At 45.1% G+C, this 20,885-nt stretch overlaps 1 protein-coding gene across 1 annotated transcript in view; it reads right to left on the bottom strand.

Moving 5' to 3' along the window:
• The window catches only part of leap2 (liver-expressed antimicrobial peptide 2), a 59,696-nt gene extending 40,704 nt beyond the window's left edge, over positions 1-18,992 (bottom strand). The window contains exon 1 of the transcript XR_010965720.1: positions 18,755-18,992. The gene's annotated coding sequence lies outside the window, so the exon portion shown is untranslated. The remainder of the gene's footprint in view (positions 1-18,754) is intronic.
• Between the last annotated feature and the right edge of the window lie 1,893 nt (positions 18,993-20,885).

Genomic DNA, 20,885 nt, shown 5'->3' on the forward strand with positions numbered 1-20,885 from the left:
ACCCCACATTGCCTGCCGTGTTTTTAGACATCATGGCTCCATGTTCTGGAATTCCCTCCTGAAGCAGATTTGAGTATATCTGGTGCACAACTGATTTAGCCATCTATCACCAGATCTGGCTGAACCACATTGGGGCTCACTCTCCTCTGCCAAAGTCACCCACTATTCTAGGATCTGTACATCAAGGATAACCCCTGGCTTCTTGCTCTGCTCTCCATCTGTCTCTGCTCCTTTAAAATCCTCCTTGAAACTCACTTCTTTGACCAAGCTTCCCTCCTCAGATCTCCTTAGTCTCAGCATTGATTTTTTTTTTCTCATTGTGCTTCTGTGAAATGCCTTGGAATGTTTTTTATCAATGGTAGTAGTAGTAGTAGTAGTAGTAGTAGTCATAACACACCAAAGCCTCCCCCTGCCTTTCCTTACTTTCTGGAATTCCCTCCCTAATCCCCTCCATTCCACACTCTCTACACCTTCCAAGCCCCGGAGCGGGATGTCTTAGCAAACCTCAGCATCCCCAGGCTATGAAGAGAAAAAAAAGTCATCCTCAAAAAGCACTCCTGCTCCTCCCGTCACTCTATTCAGGTAAGTTACTTACCTTCTTGGTTGGGCCTCGTAGGCAATCCCTAGGCCTGGTTTCTCTGAGTGCAGCGAGCACCAATCTTGGAGAGGGGGGGTCTCAAACAGGTTTTAGAGCCCATATTTGCCTGTTTCAGGCGTGTGTAAAGGATGCATATTTTTTGTCCTAACCCAATATGGCGGGCGGTGCACGCTTCCTGCCCGCCATATTGGGGCCTTAGTGGTCCGAGTAGTGCAAGTTTTTCAGGCGTTGCATGGACCAATTTCTAAGCCACTTAATCAATGACACCTCAGCACCAAATCTGGGAAGGTATGTTAGAAATATATTTGAGGAGCTTTAAAAGAATGAGCTACAATCTGGTCAAGAAACACGTCTGTGTAATTATTCACTAACAGCTGACTGACTCAACCAGACAGCAGCATTCCCTTTGAACATTCCCCATAACTGGAATTTGTGGAATGACAGGCAAAGGTGTGTGAAATACAGTGAGTGTAGTGATTGTTAGATGACTGAAAGGATATGCTGACATCTTGATTAAAATGATCGCCTTAAACCCTCTCTCACTACCATATTGTTCTTATTGAAAAGTTCTGCACACTACAAAGTTACAGGCTGCTAAAATTATAAGGAGAAGGAAAGTGTGGAGGAACACCTCTCTGTTCAAACTGTACCCCACAGACTTTCATTCCTCTTTATTTCTTATCTGTGTTTCTGACATTATGGGGGAATTTTAACCCTCCATAATGGGTGGGTTAGTGGCGGGTGGGTAGGTTAAAATTTCAAAATTGGGAAACTCAACCCCAACCCGCCTCCAACGCGCGCACTTCCGGTTTCAACGAAGGCGGGTTTGGGTGTGGCCAAGTAACCCGCTTTCCAGAGACGGCACCATCATTATAATATGTTAATGAGAGTTCTTTCATGAGATTTTGGCAGCGATTTGAAATTAACATCTGCAGCACGGGTTTCCAGGGACTCGGGAAATTTGGCAGTAAATCAGATCAACAGAGAGGAGAGCAATCGAGGAGCTGAGTTCGCAGGAGGCACTACCCACCTAACAGGGTCTACAGACAAAGGTTCAGCTTCCTTGGCCTCTCTGAAGAGGCAGTGCTTCCAGAGGCTCAGATTGACACATCAAGTGGTCGCAGACATCTGCAGCCTCCTAGAAGAAGAGACACTCCCTGCTGGACCTGGTGGCCACGCATTGCCAATCGCTATGAAAGTCATCACTGCCCTCAATTTCTTTGGCTCTGGCTCCTTCCAGGTCGCCACCAGAAATGTAGCGAGGGTCTCCCAGTCGCCTGCACATAAATGCATAAAGCAGGTGATGGATGGGTTGTCTGCCAGGGCGTCGATTTATGTCTACTTCCCCTGTGACGACAAAAGCCAGAATGAGTGGGCACTTGGATTTGCATCTCTGACTAGCTTCCCACAGATGCAGGGTGCCATCAATTGCACGCACATGGCAATCCGAGCACCACCAGATCAACCAGGAGTATTCATCAACCGCAAGGGATTTCATTCCATCAATGTATAGTTGGTGTGCAACCACAAGGAAAGGTTCATCCAGGTGTGCGCCAGATTCCCTGGGAGCTGCCTTATCCTGTGGATGTCCAAGATCCCCGACCTCTTCGTACCAGGAATCAGACTTAAGGAGTGGCTGCTAGGCGACAAAAGCTACCCCCCCTCAAACTTGGTTGATGACACCTGTGAGGATCACCACCAATGAAGCCCAAGAGTGCTACAACAACAGCCATATGAATGCCAGATGTTTCATCGAGCAAGCCATTGGCATGTTCAAGACATGCTTCAGGAGCCTGGACAGGTCTGGAGGCACCCTTCTGTACTCATCAGCGAGAGTCTCTGGAGTGATCTTGGTGTGCTGCCTTCTGTACAACATTGCACAGCAACAAGGATTAGAGGTGGAGGAGGAAGAACGCGCTCATCACTCATCATCTAATGATCATTCCAATGAAGAAGAGAACGAGGAGGAGGAAGATGAAGGTGGAGCACCCAATGCCAGACCAGCCACTCATATTGCTGCTCAGGATGCCCAGGTTGCTCTAATAGCTCAAAAATTCAGTTTGTCACTCAAACTGGACCAGAATAACTATCACATCCCCCAGACCCCGCCCCTCCCACCACACCCACTCACACAAAGAATTCCTTAACCAACCATCCACCCATTGCACATCCCACAATTGGTCCCATCAATTCATGTCTTCACACTCTCATCACCAAGTAACTGAAAAGGCGAGCTGCCACTTAGCACGCAAGAATGGGCAGCAGGCGGAAGTGGTGCAAATTAATAGATTTTATGTGAGGTAAAATAACAAAAGGAAACTTAATAACACCCTTGTTGAATTACAATTTTTTTTCTTTGTGTGCCTACCACTCCTACGTGGTTCAACCCCTGTGGCTTCAGCAGAGGTAGTGGCAGGCTGCTCAGAGCCCTGCTCTGACTACTAAGAAGCTCTTGGCCTACGACCTCTGGGTGCTGGAGCCCTTGAGGGTCCCACCAAAGACTGCTCCACCTGCACATGTGCAAGGGCAGACTTGGCCATTAGGAGAGGAGGCAGCATGTCGGGTACTGGCTGAGGAGGGGGGTGGGGGCGGGGGGGCAACAAGTGAGATGCGGGAGCGCTTTGAGTGGAGTTCCCACTCCATGTCTCCTTTCATCATCTCCTAGGCCAGCGACCCATCACTCCTACCACTTAGCTGGTGTGCAGCTTGGTGCAAATCAGTAACACCTTGTAAGGCCACGGATAAGGTATCTGTCATCCTGTTTAAAGCAGCAGACATGCTGGCATCCGTAGTTTGCACGGCTGTGATCATAGCCTGCATAGACTGGTTTGATTGCCACTTTCGAAGTTCCACAGAGGAGGCCATTTTCTCCATGGCAGACATTCTCGCAATGGCCTGCGATATCAATCCACAAATGCTTGAGCTGGACTTCTCCATCCTCTCTGCTATTATGGAGAGTGTGCGTGGTGCGTCTGCTTGAACCTCACAAATTTGCTGCTGTCCCCCGATGATTCTCCTTTTCATCAATGGCCCCCGGGGTTCAGCATCTGTGTCCAGCTGAGCAGAGCTTGGAGTGGAGTACATAGAAAGTGAACAATGGGTGCTCTTGAAATTTGATGTGATGGAGTAAGCTTGACAAGACAGAGTAAGGTTGGGGGGGGGGGGGGGGTGCAATACAGGATGTAGGTGAATCTGCAACTCCACTCACCTTTCCTGACCTAATTAGCTCATTAAAGTGCTTCCTGCACTGTATCCAGGAACGGGGCACCTCTTGCTGCTGACCTCCTCAGCCACCTCCAACCACACCTTCTTGCTAACAGCAGCAGGTTTCTTCCTCTTGTTGCTGGGGAAGATTATCTCCTTCCTGCTCCTCACTGCACCCAGCGAAGTGTCGTTAAATCGGGTTGCAGCACTTGACCATCCTGAATCCATTTTTAAACTTCTCCCTCTCTTTGTATAAACTCCTAACTCCTCCAAATTTCATCTTTGAATTGGCCCTTTAAATAGTCAAGTTGAGATCGGGTCATGCGGGTTCGCATTATGCCCACTGTCACGCCCGCTATCGCCTCCCCCACCCCCCTTCACTCAGAACCCGTCACTGCATTATTATTGAGCCCTATGAATCCCTCTAGTCCTTCCCCAACAAAAAATTGCACAGGACTAAACTAGAAATATCAAATATGGCAGCACTTATGAAGTGTGCCATCATTTCTATCCTTTTTTTCAAAACCATGTCAGGTGATCCACTCATTAGTAATTAAAATTGAACAGCAAAGTAACTAAAACTACAATAGTTGATACAAATTCGTATTCTGATTTTCACAGGATTTGCATGTTACATGTAGCCTACTTACTCTGTTTTAGAAACATAGAAACATAAAAAATAGTAGCGGGGTAGGCCATTCGACCCTTCGAGCCTGCTCCGCCATTCAGTATGATCATGGCTGATCCTCTATCTCAATACCATATTCCTGCTCTCTCCCCATACCCCTTGATGCCTTTTGTGATCCTCTATCTCAATACCAAATTCCTGCTCTCTCCCCATACCCTTGATGCCTTTTGTGTCTAGAAATCCATCTAGGTCCTTCTTAAATATATTCAGTGACTTGACCGCCACAGCCTTCTGTGGTAGAGAATTCCACAGGTTCACCATTCTCTGAGTTAAGAAATTTCTCCTCATCTCAGTCCTAAATGCCCTACCCCGTATCCTGAGACTGTGACCCCTCGTTCTGGACCCCCCAGCCAGGGGAAACATCCTCCCTGCATCCAGTCTGTCTAGCCCTGTCAGAATTTTATATGTTTCAATGAGATCCCCTCTCATTCTTCTAAACACGAGTGAATACAGGTCGAGTCGACCCAATCTCTCCTCATACCACGGTCCTGCCATCCTTGGAATCAGTCAGGTGAACCCTCGCTGCACTCCCTCTATGGCAAGCATATCCTTTCTTAGGTAAGGAGACCAAAACTGCACACAATACTCCAGGTGTGGTCTCACCAAGGTCCTGTATAACTGCAGTAAGACATCCTTGCTCCTGTACTCAAATCCTCTTGCAATGAAGGCCAACATACCATTTGCCTTCCTAACTGCTTGCTGCACCTGCATGTTTGCTTTCAGTGACTGGTGTCCATCAACATTTTCCAATCTATCACCATTTAAATAATACTCTGCCTTTCTGTTTTTCCTTCCGAAGTGGGTAACTTCACATTTATCCACATTATACTGCATCTGCTATGTATTTGCCCACTCACTCAACTTGTCTAAGTTGCCTTGAAGCCTCTTTGCATCCTCCTCACAACTCACAATCCCACCTAGCTTTGTGTCAGTAATGTGATCAGTTTATATAGTGTAGTTGTACGTGGCACTACCAATATAGCTAATATACTGATTGCAGCTCCACCATGCAATTTTCTGCCTAACAAGCATAAACTGCAGTTAGCACCAAACCAGACAACAGTAACTCAATGAAAATAATGCACCCTTATTTATCTCAACATATTTTCACAGGTTGAATGATCAGGAATGTTCCTAAAGTTCAAAGGTTAAGAAAGAAATAAAGAAATAACGAAGGAGCTACCCTACTGGATGTGCTTATAAAATTCTAGTTGTTGTTTATAGCAGAGACAGAACAGAACGTTCACAAAATTCCAGACTGATTAGACGTTGTCCGTGTGCCTGAAGTGGAGTTCCACCACAGGACACAGTCTGCTTTATTTGTTGAGTCAGATTACTCTGATCCCACTAGGGTTCCATTGAAAGAGTTAGTATTTTCTTTCAGTATTCTAAGAAACGTCTGAAAGACACCCCTTACAAAATCTGGTCGTGTTTGAAGGTAAGATTACAAAGTATTGAAGGATTTGTCATAAAGGAGAGCTGGACGAGTTTTGTATTGCCCGGCTTCATACCACACATTAGATGGAAAATCCACTGAATGGTGATAAAAGAAAGCAAGTCTTAAACTCTCATGCAATTCGAGAGCACCTTTAACCACAAACAACAGAAATGTGTCTACATGGTAGGGGGAGGGGCAGAAAAAGCTAATTTAATGCTTCTGCCTTCACGGGAATATCTGTGAAATGGATCAATATTGTATTTATATTTAAGAAATGTGCAGAGATAACATTTTGGAAAAAAGGAGCTCACCTTCCTTGCAATACATCTGCCCTGATACTATTACAATGAAATTAGATATCTTCTTGAGCAATTCTCTGCTTCCTCACCTTGTTGAAATCGAGACTCATCTTACAGTTTCCGAGGGAACATTCACATTGTAACTGTACAGTTGCAGTGTAAATGCGGTCTGAATCCAGCATCAGGGTCTGACTTGACTCCAGAAAGAAGCTACAGGAGGTAGTCTCAATCCACTTCACTTTGGAGTCAGTACGGGCCTTGGCACTCAATTTACAAGCCACGTTAAGCGTCGTTGCAAAGCGGCTTTTGCTTCAAACTGGCACTAAATGTGTGGAGTGTGAATGCACCCCACTTTAACTCAGTCTTTCCCAAAACAGGAATTAGGGTTTCAGCAGCAGTGGGAAGGAGATAAGTGCAAGTGCGAAATGCCCTGGAGGTGAAAAATGTTTTGTCAATGGAGTAGACGGTGGGTGAAAAGCTCAGCTCAGTGTCGATCTGGATAAGATTGGCCTTAGGTTTGCTGAAACAAATCTTGACTCATCCAGGAATTCATGTTGGATAGACAATTGGAAAATCATAGCAAAAAACTTGGAGAGGTAGAGTTGTGTTCATCAGTATACATATGGAAGCTGACCTCATGCTTACAGATGAAGTTGAGGAGAGGTAGCATGTAAATGATGAGTATGGGGACCGCAGGTTAGAAGTGACTATATGGGAATATGAAAGGAGACGGGAGAGAGATGAGGTAAAGAGGAGAATGTAGAGAGGCAGAGAAGCAGCAGTCAGTACGTACATGCGAGTGCACAAGGAGAAACTAGTCACCAAATTAACAATAGTAACAGTTTATATATGTGGGTTGGTTGGGAATGGTTTAATTGGTGCATACTTTGCTTTGGTGCTGCTCCTGGAGAGCAGTGTTGGGCCTGCCTACCAATAATGCCACTCCTTTCACAGATCCTCTACAATCTGTTCTATAAAGGACTTTGTTGCACTCATGTAATCTCTGGAGGGAAAGTTCTGCATATCTCTCAGTCTATGACCACCCATAACCACCAGTCCCATTCTGAAACAGATAGTTAATAGCTTTTAAAAGGAGCTGAATAATCATTTGAACTACTGTTCCTGGAAGTCTATTCCACATTTTCACTGCTCGACAAGGGAAAAAAGTATATATCTTCTAACTTCTAGTCTCACTTGAGAGTTGTTAATTTTAACATACATCCTTTCTCTGTAACATTTAGGATTAAGGGATAATTGAAATGAACAGACTTCCCTTTTAAGCGTGGGTTCTACCTGACAGATCACTCTGGTGTCTGCCATCTGTTGTGCAGCAAACTCCTACGCCTCAGCACTCACAAAAGAAAGATTTTCAGCAGGAGTCACTTGCTGAGTTAGCTTCCTGTTAATATCCACCTGTCAGTCGCAGGAATAGGCAGCCACTGTTCATTATGTTGGTTTAACCCTTTCCCTTGACTTCCCAGTAACTGCAAACCTGAATGCCTCATTTAGATTATCCTCTGAGGCTCCCATTATGGCACACTGCTGTGAAACTGAGCTATGCAGCGATTAACGTTCCATTGTCTGTGCTGAATTAACTGCCCTCAGTTGGTTTTGAGGTACCACAATTGACCTCAGCACTCTTAGACTAGGGAGGGGGATAAAATCAGGGTTCCTGCTCATGATTGCTATTCAGTGACACCTCCTGGAAAGTGCACACCGAGTAACGACAAGATCAGGCACAGCTCTGATGCTATCACAGTTGAATAGCTTTGCATCACTCAGTGTCTGGGCTCATAGTTGATGTATAATCATCAGTCAGATAAGGTACTTGAGGGTGGGTGTTGCCCGTAGAACCATACCAAGCAAGTGTCAGCATCTCAAAAACATAGGAGCAGGAGTAAGCCATTCGACCCATCAAGTGTACTCTACCATCAGCTGGGGAGGGGGAAAAAGGAGTTAAAATTGCAATTTTTTTAAAACTTCATTAAAAATGGGGGTGAATTACAACCGAAGATATTGAAAATCTGTGAGCATTAGTCTGAAGGAAGGAATCCATTCATCCTGTTTACTGGCTCGTACTTGCCTTGGTTTTGGTCTCACAGAAAGGTGCAGTGATGGTCGGCTTGTAATTACTGTCACAGTCAGACAGGATAAATAGGAGGCAGAGAATCAATGGGTGAGATCAGCATGTCTATAATTCTAATGTTTGCACAGGAAAATCATAGGGAATTAGGGTAACCCTGACCAGCATCTCGTTAACCCATGAAGACATCAGTTGATTCAGTGCAGCTTTTAATACTTACATGCTGTACAGCCTGAGATAACTTTTCTGCATAATACACTGTTGAGTACATAAAGCTGTATAAACTGCTGTTGTTCATTTCCCATTTCACCATTACATAGCTACTCAAATATGTAAGAGCAGAACATTCCGGCCTGTCTCTGATTAGTTGGGAGATGATGCAGTTTAAGTTTTCTCTCTGTGCAATGTACTTAGTATATAATCCATATAGCATCCTGAGTACTGTTCACAATGGGTTTTTCTTTTGGTTTTCTCCCTTCCTCCCCTGGAGGTGCAGACTATTTGAAGGATACAGTTCTACAGGTGCTCACTCAAATAGCCGTTCTTCATGCACTAGCCTTGATAGTGAGTGTTGCTAAGCTATTCAGCTGTGTATATCACAGGAGAGCCTAATAGGTGCATGTGTGTGGGTGTTCTCACCAAACACCCACGCACACGCACACTGCTCAGCAGGATAATTGGCTGATTTTTCTTCCTTCGATTAGCCAAGGAGCATTGAGGCCAATTGAAGTGCCTTGACTACTGCCTTGGAAGAGATCAGCTACAAGAGCACAGAGCAGGGATCAAAATTAGAACCTCTGGTCAATGTGGCTCAGTTCCACACCAGTTCGGTACATTTACTCTCCACATCTTTGGGGGAGCTGACCCCTCACCTTTCTCCTCACAATGGTTGAATACTCCACTGACCAGACAGACACCTGAAGAATGGTCATTTGAGTGAGGTGTAGCAGGGCCACCAGCACCAATGGAATCATATGCCAGTATGAGGCATTGCTTTATGGACTGGAGGGGTAGAGGACAAAATCTGAAGGAAAACTGGAGATAGAAAAGATATCTGAGCTCCTCTGACTGTAAAGCTTTTCTCCTTGTTAATTCTCTCCTTGACTTCAACCATGGTTTCTTTGGTCTCTTCCAACCCCCTTCCCATTCCAATGTTTTCAGTTTTTGCTCGGTGACCACCTATCCCCTTTGAAGCACTCTGAGATGTTCTTTTACATGAAGAATGTTATATAATTGCATGTTACTGTTTGGGAATATCAATGAATGAGAGAAACCTGTTTTAGGAAAGGGAGATAAAAGCAGAGGCAAATATCCGCATCTTAACAGGTCTGAAACTATGAGTATATACAGGACAAAAAATGGGACATGCTTGCCAATAGAGGTGCACTTTGGATCTGAGAACCTCTCTGTGTTCAATAATTATGTAGGCAGTCCAGAACTGACCTTAACGTAAAGTAAGTATGCATTATTACCTCAACTACTTGTAATGATCCTTTGAAGGTCCTAGTTGATGAATGTATGAACGAATGAAAAATAATTTGCAGACAGAAAGAATAATTTGAAAGAGAAATGAAATATTGAGATGGCTCAGACCTTTGTGTGAGACCCAGCAGCACAGGCTGTTGAATGTCTACCTTCCTTCCAGATGGTTTTTGTGGGTGTGAATTCCAGGATGCCTGCTAACTCAAACCCATTTGACTGTATTCTGCATGAGTTTTATCAGTTCCCTTTGCCAGGATGGAAGGTGGAATATCAGACTTTGGAAGGATCATTCATTAACATCAAGAGGGGAGATAGAGGAGAGGTGGAAATAATAAAAGATGGTTAAAACTGAGGGTGAGCACAAAACAGTAAATATTATGAATGACTGCTTCCTCCATGTATTCACAAGGAAGACATGAACAACATGCCTTCTCCTAACCAAAATATCCCGAGTAAAATCAATGACTTTGATATAAATGAGATGGAAGACATAGGCAGGCTAATTAGACTCATAACAAATTAATCCCCAGGGACAGATGATATTTATTCCAGAGTTCTGAGAGAGATTGGGAAGAGATTTATGAGGCACTGACAATCATTATGAGGGAGTCAATGGACACTGGGGAGGTATCAGTAGATTGGGAACAGGCTAACGTGATACCCATATTAAAAAAGGGTGACAAAACAGATAGAGGCTACTATAAATCCATTAGTCTTACTTCCATTTCATATAAAATAATGGAATAAAGTCGAGGATTATCTGTACAATAACAACCTAGTAAACAGGATGGATTCAGAAGGGAAAGACTCTGCCTGACCAATCTTTTTGACTTCTTTGAGGTAGTGACAACCCAAGTGGACTGTGGTAAGTTCTATAACGTGGTGTATATTGACTTCAAAAATGGCTTTTGATAAAACTCCACACAAAAAGCTAATAATTAAACTCAAAGCTATGATGATTCAGGGTAAACCCTGGGAATGGATAAGAAACTGGATGAAGGGTAGAAAACAATAAGTATTTGTTAGAGTGGAGGTAATGATCAAACTTTATAGTTCTCTAGTCAGACTGCACCTTCAATATCATGCCTAGTTCTGGTTGTCAAGAAACAAGAGAGACAGACTGGAGGTAGTGCAGAGAAGAGTCACGAGGCTGATGTCCAGTGTCAGGGGCCTGAGTTATGAGGGAAGAGTGAAGAGACTTGGGCTTTTCAGCCTGGAAGGAAGGTGTCTGAGAGGTGATCTTACAGAGTATATAAGATTGTTAAGGGTATAGAAAGAGTTAATCTGAGGACACAGGCTCAAACTAGATCTCTGGATAAAGATATATTTCAGTGGCTGAGAAAGATCTGTTCTTTTTGGCTGTTGGTGGATGCATGTATGAGATGAATATAGAATGAAAATCAAGAACAAGCTTTTTAAAATCATTTTTTCTCTCATTAATTTTCTCTGTCGATTTTCTCCCCTTCTCTTCTTCCCTGAAGCCACTGACTTCTCAATCAAGGAGAGTTCCACCGCTGTTGATCACCAAGTGTCCAGAATTAATATATGAAACTTGACGGTGTTTTTTTTTAAATTTGGCTATTCAATCACTGGAAGCATCACAGCTGAGCCTGATTGTGTTGTCAACAGATATACATTTCTAGCAGAATTGTTGGATATCAATTAGGAATGGGAACTGTGGCCAATTTTTCAGTCCTCAACCCAGGGTTGCTGAGGCCAATTGCAACCCCTTGTTACAAATTCAGGTCTGCCATAGATACTTTCTTAGGTTCAGTGGCATCAGTCACTCTTGTAAGTAGTCTGAGTGTCTTACTTTTATGGGAGTTGACTCACTGCCTATATCTATCAATACAATAGATCAACCCAGGGATGTAATGATACGGTAGCATAGTGGTTATGTTACTGGACTAGTAATCCAGAGGCCTGGACGAATAATCCAGATTCAATAATCCAGTTCAAATCCCGCCACGGCAGCTGGGGAATTTAAATTCAATTAATTAAATAAAAACCTGGAATTAAAATACTAGTATCAGTAATGGTGACTATGAAACTACTGGATTGTCGTAAAAACCCATCTGGTTCACTAATGTCCTTTATGGAAGGAAACCTGCCGTCCTTACCCGGTCTGGCCTATATGTTACTCCAGACCCACAGCAATGTGGTTGATTCTTAATTGCCCTCTGAAATGGCTTAGCAAGCCACTCAGTTGTAAAATCTCGCTAAAAAAAGTCACAATAAGAATAAAACCGGACGGACCACCCGACATCGGACCACTAGGCACCGGACACGACAAAGGCAAACCAAGCCCAGTCGACTCTGCAAAGTTCTCCTCACGAACATCTGGGTACTTGTGCTAAAATTGGAGAGCTGTCCCACAGACTAGTCAAGCAACAGCCTGACATAGCCATACTCACAGAATCATATCTTTCAGCCAACGTCCCAGATTCTTCCATCACCATCCCTGGGTATGTCCTGTCCCACCGGTAGGACAGACCTAACAGAGGTGCCGGTACAGTGATATACAGTCAGGAGGGAGTGGCCCTGGGAGTCCTCAACATTGACTCTGGATCTCATGGCAGCAGGTCAAACATGGGCAAGGAAACCTCTTGCTGATTACCACCTACCGCCCTCCCTCAGCTGATGAATCAGTCCTCCTCCATGTTGAACACCACTTGGAGGAAGCATTGAGGGTAGCAAGGGCACAGAATGTACTCTGGGTGGGGGACTTCAATGTTCATCACCAAGAGTGGCTCGGTAGCTCCACTACTGACCGAGCTGGCTGAGTCCTGAAGGACATAGCTGCCAGACTGGGCCTGCGGCAGGTGGTGAGTGAACCAACACGAGGGAAAAACTTACTTGACCTCGTCCTCACCAACCTACCTGTTGCAAATGCATCTGTCCATGACAGTATTGGTAGGAGTGACCACCACACAGTCCTCGTGGAGATAAAGTCCCGTCTTCGCACTGAGGACACCATCCAACGTGTTGTGTGGCACTACCACCGTGCTAAATGGGATAGATTCAGAACCGATCTAGCAGCTCAAAACTGGGCATCCATGAGGTGCTGTGGGCCATCAGCAGCAGCAGAATTGTATTCCAGCACAATCTGTAACCTCATGGCCCGGCATATTCCTCACTCTACCATTACCAACAAGCCAGGAGATCAACCCTGGTTCAATGAGGAGTGTAGAAGAGCATGCCAGGAGCAGCACCAGGCATACCTAAAAATGAGGTGCCAACCTGGTGAAGCTACAACTCAGGACTACATGCATGCTAAACAGTGGAAGCAACATGCTATAGACAGAGCTAAGCGATTCCACAACCAACGGATCAGATTAAAGCTCTGCAGTCCTGCCACATCCATTCGTGAATAGTGGTGGACAATTAAACAACTAATGGGAGGAGGAGGCTCTGCAAACATCCCCATCCTCAATGATGGAGGAGTCCAGCACATGAGTGCAAAAGACAAGGCTGAAGCATTTGCAACCATCTTCAGCCAGAAGTGCCGAGTAGATGATCCATCTCGGCCTCCTCCCGATATCCCCACCATCACAGAAGCCAGTCTTCAGCCAATTCGATTCACTATACGTGATATCAAGAAACGGCTGAGTGCACTGGATACAGCAAAGGCTATGGGCCCCGACAACATCCCGGCTGTAGTGCTGAAGACTTGTGCTCCAGAAATAGCTGCGCCTCCAGCCAAGCTGTTCCAGTACAGCTACAACACTGGCATCTACCCAACAATGTGGAAAATTGCCCAGGTATGTCCTATTCACAAAAAGCAGGACAAATCCAATCCGGCCAATTACCGCCCCATCAATCTACTCTCAATCATCAGCAAAGTGATGGAAGGTGTCATCGACAGTGCTATCAAGCGACACTTACTCACCAATAACCTGCTCACCGATGCTCAGTTTGGGTTCCGCCAGGACCACTCGGCTCCAGACCTCATTACAGCCTTGGTCCAAACATGGACAAAAGAGGTGAATTCCAGAGGTGAGGTGAGAGAGACTGCCCTTGACATGAAGGCAGCATTTGACCGAGTGTGGCACCAAGGAGCCCTAGTAAAATTGAAGTCAATGAGAATCAGGGGGAAAACTCTCCAGTGGCTGGGGTCATACCTAGCACAAAGGAAGATGGTAGTGGTTGTGGGAGGCCAATCATCTCAGCCCCAGGGCATTGCTGCAGGAGTTCCTCGGGGCAGTGTCCTAGGCCCAACCATCTTCAGCTGCTTCATCAATGACCTTCCCTCCATCATAAGGTCAGAAATGGGGATGTGCGCTGATGATTGCACAGTGTTCAGTTCCATTCGCAACCCCTCAGATAATGAAGCAGTCTGAGCCTGCATGCAGCAAGACCTGGACAACATTCAGGCTTGGGCTGATAAGTGGCAAGTAACATTCACGCCAGACAAGTGCCAGGCAATGACCATCTCCAACAAGAGAGGGTCTAACCACCTCCCCTTGACATTCAACGGCATTACCATCGCCGAATCCCCCACCATCAACATCCTGGGGGTCACCATTGACCAGAAACTTAACTGCACCAGCCACATAAATACTATGGCTACAAGAGCAGGTCAGAGGCTGGGTATTCTGCGGCAAATGACTCACCTCCTGACTCCCCAAAGCCTTTCCATCATCTACAAGGCACAAGTCAGGAGTGTGATGGAATACTCTCCACTTGCCTGGATGAGTGCAGCTCCAACAACACTCAAGAAGCTCGACACCATCCAGGACAAAGCAGCCCGCTTGATTGGCACCCCATCCACCACCCTAAACATTCACTCCCTTCACCACCGGCGCACTGTGGCTGCAGTGTGTACCATCCACAGGATGCACTGCAGCAACTCGCCAAGGCTTCTTCGACAGCACCTCCCAAACCTGCGACCTCTACCACCTAGGAGGACAAGAGCAGCAGGTACATGGGAACAACACCACCTGCATGTTCCCCTCCAAGTCACACACCATCCCGACTTGGAAATATATCACCGTTCCTTCATCGTCGCTGGGTCAAAATCCTGGAACTCCCTTCCTAACAGCACTGTGGGAGAACCTTCACCACACGGACTGCAGCGGTTCAAGAAGGCGGCTCACCACCACCTTCTCGAGGGCAATTAGGGATGGGCAATAAATGCCGGCCTTGCCAGCGACGCCCACATCCCATGAACGAATAAAAAAAAATAATACATTGTTATCTGTGATTGTACTTGTGATCTGGACCAAATATTTGCATGTTTTCCTTCAATCTCTTCAAAGGTGGACGAAGCAAATACTTGGATGGGGGAGGGGGGAGAATAGAACAAAAGGGAAGGTCTGTGATAAGGTGGAGGGCAGAGCTCATTAAATGACAAAAGGGGTGATGGTGCAAGGCAAAGAGGACAAGTAATGGGACAAGTAAAGAAACAAAAGATGGGTGTGGAGGAGCTGTAAATGGCAACAGCAGAACCATTACCAGCTGAAAAAATGGGAGCGATGGTTATGTTTAGGAAAGAACATGCCATGCCTCATCAGTAGATCGTCTCACTTGAATTAGCTAAGATGTCTCCTAACTAGTCATTAGCATTTCTAAATCAAAAGCAAAATAGTACGGTTGCTGGAAATCTGAAATAAAAACAGAAAATGCTGGAAATACTCAGCAAGTCAGGCAGCCTCTGTGGAGAAAGAAACAGAGTTAACGTTTCAGGTCGATGACCCTTGGTCAGAACTGGAAGAAGTTGAAGAAAAAATTCTGAAACGTGACCACCCCGTACCACTGCCTTGGCTGACATCAGCTAACTGAGTGTGCTGACCAGGGATCAAACCTGGAATCATCTTTGTCTGCATGGCTCAACAACTGACTGATAAACTTACTAAGGTAAATTTTCCAAGGACCAATGCTGACTGAATGTAAGGCCCACCCGCGGCCGGGGTTTGGGGGAGCCTTGCGAAAATTACTTTACTGAGCCATCAAGGAATCACTCAGGCTTTGTTTTACTTCACAAGTAAATTTTGTGACATCCCATGCCACTGTCAAAATTGTAAACCATTTTACAACACCAAGTTATAGTCCAACAAATTTATTTTTAATTCCCATTTAAAATTCTCAAGTACCTCACAAGTACCTCACACTTGTACCTCACAAACCCCTTTTCCTCACACTTGTACCTCACAAACCCCTTTTCCTCATTTTAATATTGCAGTGTGTTTGGAACTCCCAAGGAATACCCATCTTCATTACTTTGCACAGTGCAATGTCTAAACAAACATAAAGCAAGAATAATAACAAAAGGATTCGGAGAAAAAACAAAAATGAAAAACTGGAGGATTAGCTGGAGGTAATTTCCATACCGTTCACCTGACGAAGGAGGAAGCCTCCGAAAGCTTGTGGAATTAAAAATAAATTTGTTGGACTATAACTTGGTGTTGTAAAATTGTTTACAATTGTCAACCCCAGTCCATCACCGGCATCTCCACATCATGACTGTCAAAATTGGTTGTGTGACCTCTTGCGACCAACTTGATTTTCAAAAATGAGGCTCCACTATCTTTACGTAGGGTATAATTTAAATAAAGAAATCCCATATAAAATTGTCAGGGCCCAAATTTTGAAAATTCCAGTGAGACTCCACCAACAGTGTAATAGATGCAACAAGAGTCCTGGGGACTTACCTGCTGAAGCAGGTCTCTTAAAGGGAAAAGATAGGTTTTGTAAAAAAAATTGCAGATCCAAGTTCCCTTTGTTGCATTTTGCACCATGCATTAGTTGGTTTTGCTGGCTAATCCTCCAGTTTTTCATTTTTGTTTTTTCTCCGAATCCTTTTGTTATTATTCTTGCTTTATGTTTGTTTAGACATTGCACTGTGCAAAGTAATGAAGATGGGTATTCCTTGGGAGTTCCAAACACACTGCAATATTAAAATGAGGAAAAGGGGTTTGTGAGGTACAAGTGTGAGGAAAAGGGGTTTGTGAGGTACTTGAGATACAAGTGAGCTAAGAGACTGGACTGACTCAGCCGGTAAGCTGCCTCCATGCAGCTGGCACATATGATTTTACTCAAGGATGGCATTCAGCTTAAAATAAGGCGACCCTCCTTTAGGGCGCTTCCTGCAGCTGGAGTTCCAATTCTTCAGTATCAAAAGTAGCACTGCTGCTCACATATTTCCTCTGCTCACATTGTGAACAATTCAACAACTTTTCTGTCACCACCACAACATCCCCTTTTTTTGGTGAACTGCAGCCTTTTAAGAGCTGCTAGCTCGCCAGATTTTGCAAGCCCCAGCCAAGTGTGCTGCAGGCCAAACTCTCTGGGCAAGCTTAGCCTCATTTAATGAGGGGGCGAGCATTATATCACAAAATTTGATATGGCCTGCCCTCACATTACGGGCAGGGGTGGATCTGCACGACAAACATGCATGCACGCAAAATTTTCAATATTGTAAAATCGGAGCTCTCATGGTTACTTTTTGAAGGTTTGAAAGGAACAGAAGATATAGCAGTAAAAAATCAAGCAGTTTATTCACACATGGCCATGGCACTGCTGGAGATTCTCCCAGCATATGGTACAACATATGGTTCCAGAGTTACAGAAATTTATTTGCAGCTGAGATTATCTTTAGCTCTGAGTCTACAAGATTTTGCAGACCTTGCAGAGCTTTGGCCTACATCCAGTTAACAACACTTCTCCAATCAGATGAGAGAATGATCTCAAATAACAACTTTTCCATCTTCTGTTATTCTGCAAGGACAGAGCCCATACTTTTTTTCAAATGATGACAATTCAGGCTCCCAATGTCCCAGTTGGTAAGACACTGTCAGTGGGGTACTATGCAATATTGACCAGGAAGATCCCAGGGTCAGCTGATGCAGCAGTTGGGGTGCTATAAATGGCATCAGCACCTCCAGGCAAAGGAGGGTAAAAATCAGCCAGCGTCGCTCTCCCAATTGCTGCACAGTGACCCATGTACTGTCCAACTGTCATATCTAGTTTGCTCCTACTGAATCAAGAGTACTACACCCACTGAACCACTCGGGGCGCTTATTTATTAAATACTCAGCACTAATGCTGTCTGAAAAGTGTCTCCTTAACCCTTCCAAATGCCTCCCTGACGCGTTGAACTGCTGTCCCAACCAGAGGAGGCCTACTCCTGATCTTGCACATATTTTTGGTTTACTGACGTCCTCTTCTGCTTGGAGTATGAGTCTGGTGGGGTTTTATTTGGAGGAAGGAGGTAGACAGAAGTCCCCCAAAAAGGACCAGTAGATAAATCAGATATCAATGGGCTTTAGGAGTCAAAAAAAGGAAAAATTGCCTAGCAAGATACATAGTGAGGACACTGTCCAGGAACCTACTTAGCCATCCCTCCTCAGCCCAGATAAAAGCTCCCCTGCAGACAAGATGGCAGGTATGAGGCCTTGATGGATATTTAAACGATCTGAGCTATTTCATGGCATTAGAGTTTTGGGAGGGGTTAAAAGACCAAAAGACAAGAAGGGGTTGTGCTACTGTTTTTGGAGACTCCTGCACTGTACGTATTTCATGTGGGGCAGTGCTTTTCTGCAGTCTGGGTATTTGAGAACTGTGCTGATGACCTAATGTCATTGGGCAATGAATCTAGCTTGTGTATAAATATCAGTCACATCGAGAGGAATGGGTGAATATTCAGAGTAAGAGTTTACATAACCATAGTGATAAAGGTTGATCTCCTTTGTTAGAAACAGATCTTTGATTATGAACATACGAACTATCCAGCCTGTCCCACACAATTGAGATACCTTATGCATCACAATATATACACACCCCACCCCACGCAAAACCATGTGATCTCCTGGGCGATGCGAAAAAAGATACCCAGGCCAAATTGGGAAAAAAATCTGGGAAATTCCTCTCTGACACCCCCCCCCCACCCCCCCCCCCCGACCAAAGGCAATCGAAACTAGTCCAGTAGATCACTCTGGCCCTGATAATTCCTTGCAGTACCTACCTTTTGTAAGAGGTGATCTCTGCCCCAGCCTGAACAGATCCAGCTCTTGCTTGAAAGAATTCAGCAAATCAACGTCCACCACAGGAGCCAGCAGCCTGTTCCAGGGGTCCACTATTCTCTGGGTAAAGAACCATCTCCTAACATTTAACCTAGATCTGGCCTTATAAAACTTAAAATTGTGACCCCTGTTCTTCTCTAACCTATTTAATTGGAACAAACTGTTAGTGAATCAATTAAGATAAAGACTGAAAAGCAATAGTTTGAGTTACTAGAAATTAGATAGTTGAGTTCAAAGGTAAAAAGAAAAATAGCTAATGCTCAAATTTTTTATAATCAGTTACAGAAAATGCACAGCAGGTCAATCAGATTCTGAAAGATATAGCTGGGTTAATGTTTCACAGCGGAAAATGTGAGAAGCTAATGATTTTATTTATCTCAAAGATCAAGACTATCCAGTTGACTGTTTTCCTCTCTCCTCTCCCTCTCTGAACACCCCCCACCCCCAGCCCCATACCCACCATCAACTTGATACCATTCTGCAGCTTCTCCCCCTACTATTTTCCTCTGAGAGTCACATCCTGTGTTCTCAATCCCTTCTGATCCACCTCCTCACCACACAACTGTTTTTGCTTGGTCTAATGCTGGCTGACATCATCAGTGGCTCACTTTCCTCAGGGTTTGTCTTCAAAATTCCCATCATCACCCCCTTTCTCAAAAGCTCACCACCAACCTCTCCATCTTCTCCAACTGCTGCCTTATTTCCATCTTCCATTTCCTCTCTAAAGTCATTGAATGCATGAATGCCATCCAGATCCATGCCCGCTTTCCCTATCATTCCCTTCAGTCCAGTTTCTGACCTGCTCAATACACTGAGTCCACTCTGGTCAAAGTTACCAAGTCCTTTGTGACTGCAACCATGGTGTGCTTATCCCTCCTTCTCCTCTTTGACCTCTGTGCAACATTCAACATGGTCAACTACTCCATTCTCATTCACAGTCTCTCCTCTTGAGGCCACCACTGGCATTGCCTTCACTTGGCTCCACTCCTACCTCTCCCAAGGTAGCCAGCATACTCCTATATGGCCTTCACGCCCTACCTCAACATAATTACCTTGGGAGTGTTCCTGACCCCACTCCACTCCTAAAATGGAAATGGGGTTGATTGTAACCGTACCCACCCATCACGGCTCCTCCGGGACCCACAATAAAAGCCACGGCTTCCCTGCTCCAGACCCCCCCCCCCCCCCCACCCTTCTGCAAAACCCTCCTGAAACCCTCTCCCTGACAGTTAGGGCCACCCAATCTTCACCTGCCAGCAGCCGCTCTGCGCCTTTTCCGTGCCGATTCTTGGGCTGGCGGCATTTAAATGAGCCTGATGATTAAAAATAGGCGGGCAGAAAATCAACTCAAAATTCAACTGTTATTTAGTCAGGGAACTTTACAGATTAGATTGTGCTTGTCAGTTTCAGGTTCCAGTTTAGAAGCGAGAACAACAATTTGCATTTATATAGTGCCTTTAACGTAGTAAAACGCCCTAAGGCGCTTCACAGGAATGTAATCAAACAAAATTTGACACCGAGCCACATAAGCAGGTTTTAGGACAGGTTGGTCAAAGAGGTAGGTTTTAAGGAGTGTCTTAAAGGAGGAGAGAGAAGTAGAGAGGTGGAGAGGTTTAGGGAAGGAATTCCAGAGCTTAGGGCCAGGGCAGCTGAAGGCATGGCCGCCAATGGTGGAGCAATTAAAATCGGGGATGCGCAAGAGGCAAGAATTAGAGGAGCGCAGAGATCTCAGAGGGTTGTAGGGCTGGAGGAGGTTACAGTGATAGGGACGGGCAAGGCCATGGAGGGATTTGAAAACAAGGATGAGAACTTTAAAATCGAGGCATTCCCGGACTGGGAGCCAATGTAGGTCAGTGAGCACAGGGGTGATGGGAGAACGGGACTTGGTGCCAGTTAGAATTCGGGCAGCAGAGTTTTGGATGAGCTCAAGTTTATTGAGGATGGAAGATGGGAGGCCAGCCTGGAGAGCATTGGAATAGTCCAGTCTGGAGGTAACAAAGGCATGGGTGAGAGTTTCAGCAGCAGATGAGCTGAGGCAGGGGCAGAGACGGGCGATGTTACAGAGGTAGAAGT

This window comes from Heptranchias perlo, chromosome 15 (assembly GCF_035084215.1).
Source record: "Heptranchias perlo isolate sHepPer1 chromosome 15, sHepPer1.hap1, whole genome shotgun sequence".
Taxonomy (NCBI): domain Eukaryota; kingdom Metazoa; phylum Chordata; class Chondrichthyes; order Hexanchiformes; family Hexanchidae; genus Heptranchias; species Heptranchias perlo.